General features: G+C 54.4%; 1 long non-coding RNA gene across 4 annotated transcripts; it reads left to right on the forward strand.

The window, feature by feature from the left end:
• The first annotated feature begins 7928 nt into the window (after window positions 1–7928).
• LOC106725339 lies at window positions 7929–10879 on the forward strand. Of its 4 annotated transcripts, none has more exons than XR_001361205.1 (3): window positions 7929–8773; window positions 9130–9301; window positions 9710–10879. It is a non-coding gene; the product is annotated as an uncharacterized LOC106725339 (long non-coding RNA). The 4 variants fall into 4 exon arrangements; XR_001361207.1 differs by having other exon boundaries at window positions 7929–8576; window positions 8694–9301; XR_001361204.1 differs by having other exon boundaries at window positions 7929–9301.
• The last annotated feature ends 2018 nt before the right edge of the window (window positions 10880–12897 follow it).

Raw genomic sequence — 12897 nt, forward strand, 5'->3', positions numbered from 1 at the left:
CCCCTCCCCCCTCCCTTCCCAGGTTGGCTGAAACCGGAGGGAAGCCCCAAGCCTGGACCAGGCAGGGACTGATGGCAAAACCGTGTACCGTTGGGGTGCTTGGAAGCTCAGGGAACTCAGCTCTGGTCGGCAGAAGTCCTTTCAGTCTCATCCGCCTTAATGTCCATGTGTGACACACAGACGAATAAGCAGTTCCTGGTATCATCTCGGGCCAGGGCTGTGCCAGATGCAAATATCAGGGCGTCTATTATTCTTCAAAACCAAGATGGAGTGCAAGAAGGCCCCCCATGTAGCATCTTCCCCTTAAACGCTCACCTTCTGGGAGCAATGGAGACACCTCTGAGGTGGAGAAGTTCCTCTCAGCAACCAGGAGGAAAGGTGGTGTCAGACAGAGGTTGACATCTCTGGCAGGAAAGGCAGGCAGGGTGGATGGTCTTGGCTCAGACCCACATGCTCAGCATCCACACCCCCGTCTCCCTCCTCCCAGGACCTGGCTCCAGCATCTCCTTAAAAGAGCCACATCCAGTTTTCCTTTGAGCCATAGATGCATGAGGCATCCTGGACAGCAAACCAGGTGCTTGCAAAGGTGCGAGGCGTGGAAGATGGAGGCTGTGCAAGCAGCGGGGGAGCTGGACCCGGGTGTAGATCTGAGGCTGGGCCCCAGGTAGGACACAAGGTGACAGAGTAGAGTTCTGGGTGCAATGCGGTAGAGACATCTTGTCCTCTCCATCCTCTCTCGCTCCCTGTCATTCTTCCCCTTGTCTCCCGCTCCCAGTTAGCCCAACAGTCATCAAATATCGCTTGAGGCTTACTATGTGCCTGACGTCCACAGGGGACAAGCTCGGGGTCCCCGCTGTCATTGTCTCCCTGTCGATGTTAAAGCAGAATTCAGCCTCCGCCACCCACGCCCTGCCCCGCCCTCTGGGCTCCCTGTTCCGAGACCCGCTTACTCTGCCTCTTCCATGGATTCCCCTTTTCTTGCTCCGAGGGAACGCGTGGGTCAGAGAGAGCTGCCTCCCAGCTTGTGGCTCCATCAGAGGGGAAGGCCCCGCCTGGGGAGAAGTGGTCCAGGGACCCTGGCTCAGGGTCAGAGTCCTTCCCATCCCCTGTTCCCCCGAGGTGCCCGCTCTGCTCTCCCTGGCCAGGCTGTGCTGCTCTTCGCCTGAGCCATCGCTCCCACCCAGCTCTCCCCCTTTCTTGGTCCGAGCCCAGAAATGCCTTGTAGTGTGTGGTACACTTCACTCCCTCTTTGGGGGACATCTGCCAACCAGCACAGTGGTGATGACAGTTTCCAGATGATTTTCCAGGAGCAAAGAAATCTTCTGGGGGAGGAGAGAGTGGCACTGGCCCAACGCTGAGTGGGCTGAACACTGTGGTTCCGGAAGAGGCCCAGGGAGGCAGAGTTTTGCGGGGCGCCAAGATTTCTTTTTCCCCCTTTAGATTCTGCCCGAAGCAAAAGTCACTAATTGCTTTTTATTTTCCTGGCGCTTAGGAGGTTCTCCGGATTCGGACCCTCCTCCAGAAACTCAGGTCTGAGGAAAGCAGGGCTTCAGCGTGGCATCGGTGGGGCATTCGCCCCCAGGCCCACCTTCCTGAGCCCAACTAGGCCTGAGACCGGCTTCAGCAACTCCTGGGTTAGTCTCATCAGCCAAGATGCTGACCTGTACAGGGGGAGGCAGAGGAGGGATGGAATGAGTACTCACTTACCCCCTCTTCAATCCCTGGGCTTCCCTTAGTCAAGCAGACCAGGAGTGTGAGTGAGGTTGCCCTTGGGAGTTCAGGATGGGTTCGATGGGTGAAAAGGGGGAGGGAGTATGCAGTACAAGTTGGAAGTTACAGAAGAGTCACAGTGATGAAAACAGTCAATACTATCGTGATAACTATGTGTGGGGCCAGGTGGGTACCTCAAGCAGCGGGGGGACCACTCTGCAAAGTACATCCACTTTGCTGTGCATCTGAAACTAACACAGAATAATACCGAATGCAGACTGTAATCGAAAAAAAAACAAACACAAACACAAAAAACCCACACAAATGAATGGGTTCAAAGAAAACATTAGTATCTTCTTTGATTCTGAAAAATCCCAGGCAGTGCTTCCTCAGGAGGGAAAGACTTATGGATGGGCATTCTTAAGAGCAGCCCTGACGCCTCAGGTCTCTTCCCAGTCCTTCGCAAATGGCCCATGGGCGGAGCTGGCCCCGTCCTCCTGTATGTATGCGTATACCGACTTGCTCCCCATCTTCAAGACTCTCCTTTCTCATGTGCGGGGGACACTTCCTCAGAGAGCTTTGTTTGCAGAGTCCTCTCCCTTTCCAGGGAAGGGTGTCTTTCCCAGACCAAAGGAAACAGATGTTTTCCTTGAAAGGATGTGAGACTCATTCAGACTATGGAGTAAATGACTATTAAGGCCGAGTGTATGCTCAGTCTCGGAGGCAGCTCGACTTCCATGGGGGCTAGAGATCCAATTCAAACGCTGACCCCTCTGTGAAGACTGGAAGTCTCCCCAGGAACAGATGTGCGCTTCCTTCTCTGGGTTCTTACGTGTTTGTGCGTGCCTCTCTGTGCTGTCATGGTTCTTTGTGCCTATATGCTCGTCACTGAACTACGTATGATCTCCTTGAGGACAGGAACACACCCCTAATCTCTGTGCCACATAGACCTTGCTAAGTAAATGTTCGAGGGAATGAATGACCAAAATGTAGCCAAAGCAATGAATATCTAATGGTAGATTACAGCTACCAGCAGAGTGGGACCCCGGGCGGTTAGATGGGATGTCGTTATGGCTGCCCTCCACGTGTGCCCTGGAGATGCCTGTGCCGTGTAGGAGGGATTCCTGCCCTGGAACCCTCTTCTCAATCCCCTACCCTTTGACCTTTCTCTGTAAGAAAGGGCGTCGGAGCTGCGCCTTCAGAGAATATTTGGAGTGTTGGATAGAAAGCTTTCAGATTGCCATCTTTTATACACGTCTGGCCTGGATTTACAGGTTTTGAGAAAACAATCAAACCACAAACTGAAATCATTATTAACATATCAGAACCTCTAAAAACCCCGGGACCTCGCTACCCAAATATACAACGACGATAAATATTTTTTTCTTCCCGTTTTTCTTGCTTGCTTTTCTAAGCACAAGGCGCAGGCCTTCCACGGAGGGGCCGCGGGGTGGCTGCCTGCTGAATGAATGGTGGGGGGGGGCAGACACAGAGGAGCCGGTTATGACCTGGCTCCTCTAAGGAAGGCGTTTTCTTTTCTCTGCAAATGGAGCTGCTGTTTGTTTGAAGAAGGAGAGCTGTGGGCACGGAATTAGGGGGTGTCATGCGGGCTGCACGTGTGGTGGGAGCTACCTGAAATCTGCCGGCTAATCACTCCCAGATGCAGTCCCTCCCCCAGGGACTGCGGTCCCAGGAGCCTGAGTCCCCCCCAAGCTGCTTCTGGGGGCTGGGATTTAAAGGGAAAGAGAGCAAAAGGTGTGTGCACGTGGACACGGCTCTGTGATCTCTGGGGACTCTGAGGACTCTTGCGATGCCCCTTACACCTTTGTCAACCAGAAGCATTCGGAAAACAAAGTCAGCCACTGCCACCCCGTCCTGAGTCCCTAATTCCACACTCAGATCTATTTGGAAGCTGTGGAGGAGAAGGCGAGGCGGGGGAAATGAGAAACAACAGGGGGAGAAACACTGGCTTTAGGAACAATTGAATGGGCTTGAGGGTGGGGTGGGTGGAGTTCACTGCTACAGGTCTTTTTTTTTTTTTTAATCTTTATTGTTGAAAGTATTACATAGGTTCTCCTTTACCCCCCATTAACCTCTTCAGCCCCCTCCCATCCCCCCACCCCATTGTCTGTGACCATGGGTTATGCATATATGCACACAAGTTCGTTGGCTGATCTCTTCCCACCCACCTTCTCCTGCCTTCCCTCTGAGGTTCACCAGTCTGTTCATGCTTCTAGGTCTCTGGGTCTATTTTTGATCAGGCGGGTCTTCATTAGGGATGAACTGTCTTCGTTCGTGATGAACTGTCTTCGTTCGTGATGGACTGTCCAGGAGCCACAGCTTTCTGCTGCTCATGGGTGGGCCTTGCTGCTCAGAAGGGTGGGGCGATGCAGTGAGGGTCAAGGATGGGCATTGTCCTCCAGCCAATGGGCAGCCACCCATGGAAGGAAGCGGGGTGTCAGCTTGGGGAGGGAAAGCCTCTGGCTCGGCCTCCGTCTGGTCTGTTTGGAGCCTGTATTCCCCCTGCCTGTCCAGGGCCCCGCGTCCACTGCCATCACACGCGTGGTCCCCGTCCCTTTGCCCCCATAACCCGTGAGCACCTGGACTCACTCATCGCGGTGCCACACGGTTCCGACCGAACACGAGGGGCGTCAGGCGAGGGGACCTTGGGGTACACACCCTAGCCTCTCTCCGTCCCCCGCACACACACATCACTCCAAACCACACGCATTCCCCTGCTCCTGTGCTTTCCCACCCATTGCGGCAAAAACAATCCTGTTGCAATTGAATATTGCTTCCTGCTGCTTCCTGCCTCTGCTTCCCCAGTGCCCTCGCATCTAGGTATCGACTCTATTCTCTTTGCTTTTCATGTGCGGACACAGGAGCCCTGCAAGTAGCGTGGAGCGTGCTCAAGGCCACGCCGTTGATGGGAGAGGCAGACCCAGCCCAGAGCTGGGGTGCGCGCCTGCCTCCCCCGTGGCACATGGCACTCCTCGCTGCTGTCCCCAGGAGCTCTGGCTCCAGCCAGCCCACTCCCCCACGTTCCCATTGTTCTCCCTGCGCTCCGGCTGGGCTCGGGCTCCTTTGTGGGTCACGGGGAGAAACTGGGGCTCCGTGCTTTTGTGAAGCGTGTCTCTGATCTTATCGCCTCCCTTCTCTCCTAATCAGGACTTGGTTGCCTGGGTCTTGAGGAGCCGAGAACAGAGCGTGACTTGAACCAGGCACGGCCAACGTGTCTTCCCTGCTTTTCATGTCCTCTCGTCTGCCCAGCGGGGTTCGGCGCTGGGTTTACGGCCCTGGTGCCTTGACTGACTTGGTTTCCCCAGGATGCACTTCACTCCAGTGTGTGTGGCGGCTTCTTTCTTCTCTGGGTTACGCGGCAGCCTTTTTACATCTTGATGGAGGCACGTCCGGATTTTCAAAATGACTGTGTTCTACCAACCAGACCTGGGATGTCACCACCCCCGCAGACTGGAGACGTCCTTGGGGCCCTCCTCTGTCGCCCCTCCCTCTTCTTTTCTGCTTCTTATTAGTAAGAAGAAATGTTTGCAGAGCCCTGCCTAGGCGCTCGGCAATTTGCAGAGGGCTCTTAGCCTCTGTGTATCACCCGTCTCTCCCCCAGAAAACCTCCGCGGTTGTTCTTATCCTTCCCCCCATTTAGCAGATGAGAAAACGGAGGTTTAGATCGGTTAATTCACCTGTCCACGCTCTCGGTGTTAAGGGGCAAAAACCGACACTGACAACAGCAGCAGGGAAACAAGGAGACAATGGCTGCCAACTCTTAGATGCTTTATGCTTAGAAGACCGAATGGGCTATGCCGTGACCATCTGTACTCCCCCGTGAGGGAAGCTATTTACCTGTGGCCTTACTTCTTTTTGGCCTTATGTCCTTTGGACTCTATGTTTTATGGGGCGATGTTAACTCACATTTGGGAGGGACAGTCCCCATACAAGATTGTCAAGAGAGGATGCTGAGTTGGGAAGGAGAAGAGGGGGCTGTTGGGAGTCATCAGACCCAGTGGCTGTCTTGCATGTGGCATAGGCCATGGCTGAAGGGCTGGCCTGGTGACCTCAGGGACTGTCTGCCCCTCCCATGGGGGGCTGGCTAGGGGCCCTTAGAGCCATCCCCCCTCTGCCCAGACCCCCGATGGGTCGCCTGACACCGAAGGGCCATGGAGGGGAAAGACACGCTCTCTTGGGGAGGAGTCAAGATGAGAGCCCTCTGGTTGCCACCTGGTCTGAGTGGTGACAACTCGATGGTGTTCAGCACGAGGGGAGAGGGCTGGGATGCTGGTTGAAGGAAGGAGGAAGCTGACAGGGTGGGCATGGGGGTGGCTGATGAGGCCGATGTCCTGTCTACTGTTCTTGAGCCAGATTAGAACTCGGCTGGACTCAGTCTTGTTTGCCCATTAATTACCCTTGTATAATAGGTTGGGAAAAAATGAAAAAGGGGTGGGGTAAAGGCAATTGCTAGGGAGAGAAGAGTTCAAAAGAGAAAGGTCAGTTAGATTAGTAGCGTGTTTTAGGGCCGTTCCCCGAGCCCGGATGCTCTCAGGGGAGCCGGGGAGCCCCATGGAAGGAGAACAAAGGCAGATTCACACGCCGGGTCTCCTGCCTCTGGGAACATGCAGTGCCTCCTAAGGATGACACGGAGCCCTTTAAAAACGCCCCGCACATTCACCCCACAAGCATCTCACAAATGCTCTGAGAGGCCTGACCCCTCGCGGGGCGGCTCCCCCAGGTGACCGGCTCAAGGGCACCTTCATTCCTGAATCTGTCAGGCCACACCCTGCGCAGGCCCCTGTCAGTCTGCCCTTTTGCAGAGAAACGCCACTTTGGGGACCCGACTGGGAAAAGGGAAAGCCACGCGTCCGTGCCACATAATCAGACGCTCGCCTGGGCCGTCCCGGGTCTGCCTGCCACTGGTCACAGCTGGTCTCTCACTCTGTGGCCACGGAGGTTTCCATGGCCGTCATGAAGTGCTTTGTGTATTGGAAACTGTGAATAAAAAGGTAAGGGGAGGGGGAGGAAGGCTGCCCATCAAGCTCACCCAAACCCTCAACCTCAGACTCTTGGAAGGAAGCAGCTGCCCGAAACGGTCCCAGACGGCAAACAGACGGTCTGCAGGGCGGGCAGGGACGGTCCCAGTCCCGGTCCCAGAGGCTCCGCTGGCTGCCACCGTGGAGGCCTTGGCTGCCCCGGCACAGGGAGGAGCGTGCAGATCCTTTTTAAGTTTCTGAAGGCAAGACGCTTCCTGCCTGCCGCCCCCTCACCTCGCTCCCTCTACAGAGGCTGGCCCTGGCTGGGCTCCTGGCTGACCCCCGGGGAGCCAACCCCAGCCTCCCTCTCGCCAGCCCTCACCTCTCCTGCCAGTGCTTATCTGGGGGAGCAGGAGTCCTACCTTTCAGATCCCCCCGTTCCTGAAAGAAGGTATTGTTATTGTCTCAAAACTGCCCAGGTCAGGAACAAAGGCGGGCCCTGGGTCTTCTTGAGGCGGGATGCGATGGAATTGGCATTCCTCTGAAATGGCTGGTTATTACGGCCCATTTCTGCTAACAATTACCTGCCAACACCGAAAGGGATCGGACTCCTCCGGGCTCTTGTTCGGTTTTCCTCTTCTCTCTTCCTTTCTTTGCGGAGCCTTCAAAAAAAAAAAAAAAAAACAACAAAAAAAACGGTGCACATTGGAGTTGAGATTTAGACAGGTCTAGTGTACTTATCGCCACGACGCATGTGTAAATCTGACTGGACAAACAATTATTTTCTATGGGTGTGGTGTGTGTGTGTGTGTGTCCCTTCTTGGAGAAAAGAAGATAATTTCTTTCCTTTTACAATCCAGTGTCTCTTCTTGAAAACGGGATTGTAGGAAACAGAGAGAGAGTATGCTATGGTTTGTTTCCAAGTAGATTTAGTGGTGTGTTTTTTTCTCTGATTTGAGCAAATGCCTTGCACATAACCGATGCTCAGAAAGCATTTGTTGAAAGGAATGGCACCTGCCCGGCTTGATCTGCTCAAGTGGAAGGAAGTTGGACAATACCCTGGAATGGCTTAGGGCAGTGGTCGGCAAACTGCGGCTCGAGAGCCACACGCGGCTCTTTGGCCCCTTGAGTGTGGCTCTTCCACAAAATACCATTTTGTGGAAGAGCCACACTCAAGGGGCCAAAGAGCCGCATGTGACTCGCGAGCCGCAGTTTGCCGACCACGGGCTTAGGGGGCAGGGAAGGTGTCAGGGTTGGTTCAGGAGACAGAAGAATTTTGAAACGAATGCGATGAATAAGCAGATGGTCCGGGCGTTCGGTTAAAACGAAAAGACAATTTTTGTCTCTTTATATCTTCCGGGTAATCATTCTAACTCCGGAGTTCCTTAGCCCAAGAACTCGACCCCTATGTTCCTGGAAACAGTCGTGTGACCTTCTGTACAACACTTCTCAACAAGCCCCCTTTCTCACGTTAAAAACGAGAAGTCGTCTTGTCTGAATGTCCGCAAACGCAGAAGGTGCGCTGACTTGGGCTCCCTAGGGATGCTGACAGGCGCTGGATGGAAGAAGCCAGTCCAACCCGAGCAGCTGGCGGGATCAGCACTGTTGTTCTGAGATCTGTGGCTGATAGAGAAGCTGGGGGTGGCCTGGTGAGGGCCCCACAGGCCGCCGCCTGGTGAGCGGGAAGATACCCCGGGAACATCCCCTGTGGGCCTGACCTGCCCCGGGAGCCCAGCAGACAGCTGAACCGAAAACTCCCTGACAACCAGGAGATTTGGGTGTCTGGGGGTGCACGGAAGCGCCCCGGAGACCTCAGAAATGCGCCAGCCCCTTGAGAAGCAGGTGTCAGAATGTGAGCCTCGCACCCCAAGAGTGCGATTCCTTTGGGTGAGGATGGATTTGACAGCAGATAGATAGGCCTTTGTTTGTTTGTTTCAACCAACGCTGAGGTGTCACCTTCCCCTTTCACCCCTCCGTTCCCACCTCACCGGGTCCCTCGTACAGGCCCCACACACGGATTTTCATTTTCAACACGTAGCGCCCGACTGAGGGATCTGAGATCACCGGCTCAGAAAACGGGAAAGGTCAGTCTGACTAACACCTCGCCTGGCGTCCTGGGATCAGCATCCAAGAGCAACAGATCCGAGATGGGCTGTGTGAGAAAGCCCAGGGGGCAAGGCTCTCTGACGTCACCCAAGTTCAGGACCCAGGGCTTTACCTGACGGGGGTGGGGGCTGGAATTCTCCTGGAAGAACACCAGAGCCAGGCTGGTGGGTTCAGAGGGAACGCAGGGGAGCCCTTTTCTGCTAATAAAAGGAGAAACCAAATAAAACGGAGGGAGTCCAAGAAAAATACAACGCTATTGTTCTGGGGCAGAAGATGCTGGCTGGGAGGCTTCGTTGAGCAATGCCAGTCACACCCTTTCTCTGTGGGACTGCAGGAATGTTGGCTGTTTCCCTGGAGGCCAGGTGGGAGGTGGGCAGACAGGTCTATGGAGATGAGGAGTTCTTGGAGCTGGAACTCTCTGAACATCCCCATGGCCTTGCAGCTGGGAGGCGGACACGGAGCAGCAGGAATGTGGGTTGAATGAGGGCCAGGAAGCAGCAATCACGGTAAGGGACTGGGGATATAGGGGGGCGGGGAGAAAGGTGCAAGAAAACTCGGAAACGGGGGGCGGGGAATGTGTTCCTTTTGTCCTCATCCTAACAGGGGCTTCTGTGTCCTCAAGGGCCCCCTTGGCTCCCGTTCACTAAGCCGGAGGGCGGAGACCGGGGGGAGGTGGCACGTCTGGGGCTGGGGTGCCACGGGAAGCAGGAAGTGCCAGTCATTTCACAAGAAGGCTCGACAGTGGGGAGGGAGCCAGGAAAGCTGGCAGACCCCCAAGGTGGAGTGGGGGAGTCTGGCCTGGCGCGCAGAACCCCCGGCTTCCCAGAGTCCTGTGGGTGTGCCACAGGCCAGGGTTTCTGGCCCCCTCCCCCCCAACACAGCCCTCTTTTCCACCCATGACTGTGTCTCTACAGTGACATGTCAGCGGTGGCCCAACGTCCATAGTCCAAGGAAGGATGAATGTGACTGATGTCTTGGCGTTAGCTTTTCCCAAGAGCGAGCTCTTAAAAATAACTCTCCCGAGTGCATGTGGCTGAGAGACCCCGCCAGCTTATTTCTCCTGTCTCTGTCCCTTGCTCCTTCTCCTTCGATTTCAGCAAGAACCCCGTTTGTGTGGGCACCGATCTGGGACTGCCTGGAACCCCACGTGTGGGAGAGAGGGACGCTGTTGGGTCGGCCACGGTCCGTTTCCTTCTGAACATGCCCATCCTTTTTTGGCGGGGGGGATCTTTGTCTCTTACCAAAACTCTAGCTCCAACTCCCCACACTCAGACTTCTCTCCCTCCACTATGAACGGCGAAGACTCAGTTGGAAAACCTTGGATGCAGAATGGCTCAGAGTCACCCACAGTGCCCGTCTGGGTGTCACAGAAGCTGAGTCCCTCTGAGAAAGACCGTGTCATGAGGGCGCTTTCAATGTTTTCCAAAGAGCTCATCCTTCGGTTGGATTTGTTGGTTCCAGGATCTCTGGACTTAGGCCAAGGAACGTTATTACGGATCTAACCCACAGCGACATCTGGATTCAGAACCTCTGGGTTCTCTCTCCCCACCCCCTCTCTCTCGATCAATTTTCTCTGTGACCTCAGAAAAGCTACACCCCATCTCTGGGCTTCAGTGACATCTCCTATTCAAAGGCGGTTCTTCATCAAAATTCAGCACATACTCATTCTTTCTTTTCTCTCTTCCAAGGCTGGGGGGGCTTCCCTTAGAGACCCCCCAACATGCTCTCTTATGGGGGAGTCTGCTAGGAGTGAGTCCAAAGGAGCTTAGAGTGAGGGAAGGGTTAGAAGTGGCCAAGGTGACAACCCCTTTGCCTTTAAGGAACCCCATGCCTTACCCTAGCCACAGAGAAGCGCTCCTCATCTGTGGGGCACCCACCCTGGCACTTTCGGGGTGTAGGGTTTGTATGGCAGCCACTACGGAAAATCTGTCTGAGCTGGAGGCGAGGGATGAGCCAGCCTGGAATGCTCCCACAGTCACAGCCGTGTTTACAGGAGAGCATATGGATGGAGTTTAGCTTTGATACATTCCCATCACTTTTTACAGAACGATTTTCCAGCCAATAAAAGACATACCTTAACCACTGCCGGCGTCCGAGTTCTGTCTGTCTGTCTATCTGTCTGCTATGGCCCAGGGGTTCCCAGACGACACTCTGACCTCTCCCAGCTCTTTATCACAACCATCCCCACCAGGATTCGGAATTTAAAACCTGAGCACTCAAAGCTGCGGTCTTTGCCAGCTATACGGAAACAGCTCTTCGAGGGGCCCTCGGTTTGGGGGTGTCACCCTTAGTGCTAGGGCCCTAAGTTGTGGCCTCAGCTGTAAATAAGTGATGGGTAGGAACCAGGGCAATGAGGAGGACATATTGTTGGCTATGTTCTCGGCTACAACGGGGTGCTCATGGGTGCCCTCTCTAAAAATACTATTGCTGCGGCTACTGCTGATAATAATAATAATAATAATAATCCTATCTAATAATAGACAAACATGGTAATTGACCGCACCTTTGCTACACCTCCCATTGGCTAATCAGCGCGATATGCAAATTAACTGCCAACAAAGATGGTGGTTAATTTGCATATGTAGGCTCCAAGCGGCAGAGGGAAGACTGAAGGTGAGCCGGAGCAGCGAAGACGGAAGACGGAAGGTGGCTCCAGCTGGAGCGAAGGCCTGGGTCCCGGGTGCCGGAGGAAAACCTGTGCCAGCAGCCAGGAGAAAGGAAGGCCTATTGCACGAATCTCTTCGTGCAACAGGCCTCTAGTAGTAATAATAATATTCCTTGAGTCACACATTGAAAAGCCACTGTTCACCACTGCTTACTCCACCAGGTACCACCAAGCAGCAGGCCTGGATTTCCAGCCTGCTTTTCTCCAACGGGTGACAACACGAGGGCCCTTTGCCTGCAGTTGAGCTGGTGGGAGAGTTCCTGGCCTTTGGTAAGTGCTCGGCACAGGTTCTTCGGGTCAGCTCCATGCCCATCAGAGATCGGAAGGCAACAGGGGCTCAGGGCAATGAAATACCACGTCCAGGTCCCCACAGCTGGTAAGTGGGAGGGTTGGGATCAAGACCCAGGCCTGTGTGTAGCCCTCATCTGGGCTCTGCCCACTCCTGAAAGGGGATGGCGAGAAGCCCTGGAAGCCACCGGAACAACCACTGTCCGTGCTGCCAGTTCCCCGGGACAGGTGTTCTGAAACGTGGGGCTTGGAGGAGAAGATACGAGTCTAAGAGCCACAGGAGAGGGTCATCACTTAAACATATGCCTCACGGGCTGTTACCGTGTGACCCTTGCAGATGTGCTGGATATTTGAAATGTCCTTAATAAAATTATGGGAAACATACAGCGCGATGGAAGCAAGAGGAGCCTTTGCAGAAGGCACGGGGGCCTTTGCCCAGTGACCCCAAACGTAACTGCAGCATTTTCTAGAGGCAGGAGGGAGCCATTGGGGCCGGACACTCTGAGCCCCATTTCTGGCGGCTTGGCCCTGGGAGTCGATTGGCTGGATCCAGAGAGCATCCGCCCCGGGATGGAAGGATGGGTTCCAAGAAACAAAAAGCCCCCTTTTTTCTAAATGTCGCTGATCACCACGTTACATACTGCAGAGGTATGTGTCTGCTGCGAGGTTGGCGGGACCCTGAACGTGACATGTTGATGATACTTCGAGTCTTGCGTGCAACTTTGTTTATACGTTGGGCTCTCCCTCCCAGACCAGGGGAGGGAGCCGCTGCTGAGCCTCCACTGGAGCCTGGGAGCATAAGCACATCATGGACACGCATGTTGATGCTGCTGTCTAACTATGTGAGCCATGGCGAGTTTGGTTAAAGCAGTCGTTCTCAACCTTCTGGCCCTTTGAATACAGTTCGCCTGAACGTGACATGTTGATGATACCTCGAGTCTTGCATGCAACTTTGTTTATATGTTGGGCTCTCCCCCCAAGACCCAGGCAGGGAGTTGCTGCTGAGCCTCCGCTGGAGCCTGGGAGCGTCAGCATGTCATGGACACGCATGTTGATGTTGCTGTCTAACTATGTGAGCCATGGTGAGTTTGGTTAAAGCAGTGGTTCTCAACCTTCTGGCCCTTTAAATACAGTTCCTCATGTTGTGAC

This window comes from Myotis brandtii, unplaced genomic scaffold, assembly GCF_000412655.1.
Source record: "Myotis brandtii unplaced genomic scaffold, ASM41265v1 scaffold157, whole genome shotgun sequence".
NCBI lineage: Eukaryota > Metazoa > Chordata > Mammalia > Chiroptera > Vespertilionidae > Myotis > Myotis brandtii.